Raw genomic sequence first — 6112 nt, 5'->3', positions numbered from 1 at the left:
CTGAGCCCAAGCTGGGTGTGGCACCCCACACCTGAGGCCAGGACAGGAGAATTGCAGGTTCAAGGCCAGCGTTGGCAACTTAGCGAGACCCTGTTTCAAAACAAAAATTAAAAAGAGCTGGCGTGTAGCTCAGAGGTAGAGTGCACTTGGACTCAGTCACCAAAACAATTTTTTTCTGAGTCCAGCTAGTGAGAGCTGTCTGAACAAGACTTCAGACTGTTCTCAGGGTGTGTAGCTGAGGAGTCGGGGTGTCCTCTTAGTTCCCTCTCCCCCTTCCAGGACTTCCTGGCTCCTGGGTGGGCGGGGGAGGGCGGGATAGAGGCTCCAGCAGCCAGTGGGCCAGCGGTGTCTTCCCGGAGGATCCCTGGGGTGGGTTGACCCAGGGCATAGGCCCGCCCTTTGTTCTCCCTAGACCCAGAGCGGTGACAGTGCCGTGTCCACACCACAGTCGTGCTGGTCACAGCCCCAAGTCGCAGGGTAGCTTGAGAATTATGTCTGTACACTGGTCTTAATTTTGATAAGAATAAATAATATAAAACTCACTTTCTTGTTGGTTCCCCGTGTAGTAATGTGGTCCGAGAGTTACTTCTACGTTTTAGTGGAGCGGTGGCTGACAGTCCCATCGGTGCTGATGGGAGGTGGTCCTGGCGAGGGGCTGCGTCAGGGCCGCGCAGCCCTCCGATGTGGTCAGTGGCAGTCACGGGACTGCTCATGGCAGCCAGGGCCCTTCACGCAGATTCTTCTTTGCCCCTTTTGTCTGTGGCGCTGGGGAGGAGCTCAGGGCTTGGCCGCTGCTGGGCCGGGCTGCACTAAGCCACCTCCCAGCCTTGTAGACGCACCTTTGGGTGGGTCAGTGTTAGACCTCGCGAGCTGTGCAGCCTGCAGGTGGCTCACACGGTTCCTTTGTTTCTTGGTGTTTGTGAGCACGCCCAGAGTTTGTGTTTTTGGAAGGGTCTGAGATCATTTGACAGAGACAGTATTTTAAATAGATTCCTAAATTTAAACAATTCCAAGAGGCCCCCGTCAGGGGCGTGTGGGCTTGATGAGGGTGATCGTGCCGTGTCGCCCTCCGGAGGGCGTTCTGTGGCTAGAGCAGCAGTAGAGCAGAGGAGCTGGCTTCGCTCCAGGTGAGGCCGCGCGCTCCCTCAGATGGACCACTGCCAACTTTGTTTATCTGACTTTTAGGAAAATCCGGTAGTCACTGTTAAACACTTTTGATAGCTAATAATATGCCTTCTCTCTCAGGCACACAGGAAAAATAAGGTAACACGTAGTTGTCATAAAAACAAATGTGTTGAGCCTGTGAATCTATCTCTGGGTGGGAAGCAGAGGGCGGTGAGCGCGGTGCTTAGTTCTCACCTGTGCGGAGAAGCTGGCAAATTGCTTTTCACAGTTTTCTGCAAAGGAGTCTTGATTTGGACTCAGCTGTTGATTCTCCGTCTCGAAGTGTCATTTCCTGTCATTAACTGGTAATTTGGTGTGAAGAAGTGCGAAAGGAGTCTTTTAGGGTTACTTTTTAATTGTACTTATTTATTTTTATTTTTTTATTTTTTTCGGGTCTGGGGATGGAACCCAGGGGCATTCGACCTCTGAGCTACACCTCCTGCCCTATTTTTTATTCTTTATTTTGAAACAGGGTCTCACTGAGTTGCAAAGGGTCTCACTAAGTAGCTGAGGCTGTCCATGAACCGCGATCCTCCGGTCTCAGCCTCCCCACCGCAGGGATTACAAGTGTGCACACCACGCCCGGCTGTCTTTTAGGTTTAAATATGTGACATGAGCCTGGTGTGGCGGCTCACACTGTAATACCAATACTTGGGAGGCTGAGACCGGAGGATCACAGGTTTGCTGCCAGCCTCAGCAACTTAGTGAAACTCTGCTTCAAAGTGAGGAATAAAATAGGCTTGGGGTTTAGCTTGGAGGTAGAATGCCTCAGGTTCCATCCCCAGTGCCAGCCAGCCAGCCACACACCACACACGTACGCGCGCGCGCGCGCACACACACACACACACACACACACACTTTTCTATAAACATAAAGGGACTTAACCTAATGTGGATTACTAATATTCCTTTAAAGTTCATCAGGCGATTCATTGCGTACCTCTGTTATTACAAAACACCTTCAGGATTCAGTTATTAACTTGATGGGAGTGGAATCCCTTTTGAGGGTTTTTCTCTGGTGGTGTTGGGCCTGGATCCAGGCCTGGAGTGTGTGATACCGCCGACCCCTCTTGAGACTTTTATTAGCTACATACACTTGCAGAGTGGTGTGCAGTATTGAAGTTTTCTCACACTCCAAGTCTTTTCTCCGCGCTTTGAGATGGTCTTGCTGTTGCCCAGGCTGGCCTCACCCTCCCAGTCTCCAGCCCGTCTCCTTCCTCAGCCTCCATGGAGTTGGGACCACGCAGCACCCGGCTTCTGCACCGACTCTTGATGCAAGGAGAGAGCCTCGTTGCACCGATGGGGACGGGGCTCCAAGGGTTAGCGGCTGCCCAGAGTCGCAGTTGAGCTGGGGCCTTCGGCGCCGTGCCAGGTGTGTGCCTGAGGCTGGACTGGAGCAGGTGGCCTCCCGGGCCTGGCTGGACAGTGGTGTCTCCTGCAGCCTGTGGGTTCTGGTGGGGGTCTGGCCTAACCTTGGCAGCACAGCCGAGTCCCGGGGCCGGGTCCTGGGTGGCCTGCCATTGGCATGGTGGGGAGCCCAGGGCTGAGGGCTGGCTCTGTGGAGTGCACCGCTGGCGTGTGGCGGGCACACGGCCCAGGAAAGCTCTGGGTTCTCGGGTGGGGCTCTGTCAGGATTTTGACTAGCTTTGGTAAGCCTGAGCCCTGGAACAAACGTGCTTATTTACTCATTGTCTTTGGTCACGAGCCTGGTGCCTCTCAGAAGCCTGGCACTCAACCTTATACTTTCTCAGGGGCAGTAACATTAGATGATGGCCCTGCTTTCCTCTGGTGCCAGAATCCCAGCATCCTTTGTGTCAGGGTCAAATTGAGGAATCCCCAAAGCAGGAAAATTGGGTTGGCGTGGGACTTCAGGTGACGTCCGGTTGACAGCTGCTCCGTCTCCACGTGTCTTGTCTCACGTGGCCCCTGCAGCTCCTCCAGGGGTTTCTGGGGCACTGAGTCTCTCCTGGAAGTGAGGAGGGCGTTACAATAAGTGTCATCTGTGTGTGGGTGTGAGGGGCACAGGCCTGCTCTCCTGCAGCGGGAGTGTGTGTGTGTGTGTGTGTGTGTGTGTGTGTGTGTAAGGCAAAGGTGTGTGGGTGCTGCTCCTCTCCCTCCTGCTCCCTTGGGCATGGTTTCCTTCTGTATAAAGCATCAGGATACCGGAGATGGTGGTGGATTGTGAGCGAAGGTTCCAGCTGGCATTCAGCCTCTGGAGAGCCTTGAGAGACCTGGAGTGGGGCGTGGGAGGTGCTCAGTGCTGACAGTGCTGGTGTGCCCTCGTCAGGATGGGATTCTCAGGCCGGCGGCCCATGCCTGTCATCCAGCAGCTTGGAGGCCGAGGCAGAAGGGTGGCAAGTTTGCGGTCAGCCTAGGCCACTTGGCAACACCCTGCCTCAAAAGAAAGGCTGGGGGTGTGGCTCAGAGGCAGAGCGCCCCCGGGGCTCAATCCCCAGGACCAAAAATGAAGGAGGTGGGACAACTCCTGACTCAGGCTTTTTAGGTGTCGTGGGAGCAAACCCAGCCAGCCTGAGCGTGCAGAGGCCCTGGGCCACGACCAACCCTCCCGACGCCCTCTGAAAGGTGATGCGCGGGTCTGCGTTGGAATGCTCAGCCCTTTATTCGTGATTTGAGTTTCCGGGAGAGGCCACGTGTGTGTCGAGGGCAGCACACATGTGTTGTCCCCCTTCCCCCATCAGAGATGCTCGGGCCTTGCTGGAGCCCAGTGGAGGCAGCTCCAGGGGCAGCCTGCATCTGTCCAGGGCCCAGTGCTCAGACGCTCAACCACGGCCTGCAGCTTCAGGGAGGCCGATTCTAGAAGCAAACGGCGCAGCCGACCTCCCTTCCAGCTGCTCTGTAAAGACCCACGGGCGCCCCAGCGGGCTGACGGCGAAGGGATTGCATGCCGAGTCACCGGAGGCAGCGCATGGCAGTGGAGAACGGGCACCTGGACCCTCCGGAGCCAGGGGATGACCCAGACCTCGGAATAGCAGCTCAGCCTCTGAAACAGAGAAGCGCCGCTGAGGCCTCCCGCCTGCACAGAGCACACTCGCAGCGCACGTGCATTCCTCAGCAGGGGCCTGGGGTTGAAAAACCCAGATCTACAGAGAAGTTGAAAGTGACTGAAGATGAGATACTTTTCTCTTTTCATGGTCCTGGGGGTGGAACCCAGGGGCTTTCTACCTCTGGACTATACCCTCAGCCCTATTTTATAATTTATTTGGAAACAGGATCTCACTAAGTGCTGAGAGCCTCACCAAGTAGCTGAGGCCGGCGTGGAGCCTGCGTGATCCTCCTGTCTCAGCCTCCTGAATGCTGGGATTACAAGCGTGCGCCACCTCGCCCGGCCTGGCTCAAGATTAGATACTTTTGATTTATATTTATGCGTTACTGAATTCTCCATTTGCTTTCTCTCCTGCTCTTTCTACAGAGACTATCATGTCCTATACCACATATGGCTCATGATGAATGTTACATACCACACCACTGTGCTATCTAGATCATACCTGTATGGCATATGTCAGGTCACATACAGTGTGTATGGTGCTGGTGTTGAACCCAAGATCATTCCACGTCTGAGCTACACCCCCAGCCTCATTTTTTTATTTTGAAATAAGGTCTAAATTGCGAATGTCCTTGATAAGTTGCTGAGGCTGGCCTTGAACTGCAGTCCTCCTGTCTCAGCCTTCCAACCAAGTCCTTAGATTACAGGTGCACACCATCGTGCCCGATAAGGCTGTATATCACACCTAGGATTTCTGAATTCTTTGAAAGCTTTTCTTGCTCTAATCTCTCTGCCCCAAACCCAGAGGTTCCTCTTCTGAGCTGTCTCGGGGAGTGAGGGGCTGATGTGTGGGGCCAAGGGGACCACTTCCCGCCTGTGTCCCGGGACACTCCCTGTACCCTCTCCCACAACGCCGCGGTCCTGTGGGTCCCGAGGCCTGAACTCAGGGCGAGGTCTGGGCGCCTCGCTCAGAGGGCAGCGGGCCGAGGGGCAGCGGGCGGGGGGAGGGCTACTGGGCGGCCCCAGTCTTACACGCTTCAGGTCAGGGCTGGTCTGGAAGTCGCAGTCGTCCAGGTGCGTGTGTGTGGTTTTCCTGCACATGGTTCTGCAGATCTCCACCTCCAGAATGTACTTCAGGCCTTTCACCACCTGAAGGGATCGGAGGGACAGGGTGCTGCCACCTGGCACAGGAGGGGCGAGAGCAAGTGGACAGGCAAGAGGGCTGGGGTGGGCTCGGCTTGCCTGCCTGTAGTGCCGCAGGCAGGGCCCTCCGAGTCCCTCCTTGCCCAGGACTCTGCATTCAGGAGGAATTTCAGGCTGAGGTTGCTCCAGCCCCAGGCCAAAGGCGAAGTCCTGGCCCTCCCTCCATTTGCCAACTGAGCTGGTCCCCAGCCCCGTGAGCCCACTGTGACCTCTGAGTGGATGGCAGTGGCTGCTTTCCACTCTGTGGCAAGAGGGGCATCTGCTCCCTGCTCCAGGGACAGTTTTGAGTTTCAGGATAGCCCTTGTCTACTGACATGACGGTGACCTCGTACATTCTCTTACGGTCTCACAGCAGGTGGAGAAGTCCCTCCAGTCTAGTCTCAGCCCCATCAAATACCAGGAGAGATGACGTCCCAGCATCACCAAGGGGCAGTGCCCACTCGGTTGCCAGGCCTTGGGCACTGAGGTCCGGAGCCTGGCACTGGCCTCCTTGGGGAAGGTGGCACCCCGCCCGGCCACTCCGTGACCCTGAGGCTGCCAGGAGCTGTGACCCTGGCTGCGCTCCAGGCAGGTAACCACCAGTGGCATGAGACCTCGCCCTCATCCAGGCAGTAGCACACTGGCTGTATGCTGGTACCCTAGCCACATGGCTCAGCAGAGGGCAGAGCAACAGGCAGCACCTCCCTCAGGCGCCTTGCTGTTCTGCATCCCACTGTCCAGGCTGTGTCCTGGGGCGCTGAGA

Source organism: Muscardinus avellanarius, assembly GCF_963383645.1.
Source record: "Muscardinus avellanarius genome assembly, chromosome: 19".
Lineage (NCBI taxonomy): Eukaryota > Metazoa > Chordata > Mammalia > Rodentia > Gliridae > Muscardinus > Muscardinus avellanarius.
This window is presented reverse-complemented; position numbering follows the sequence as displayed.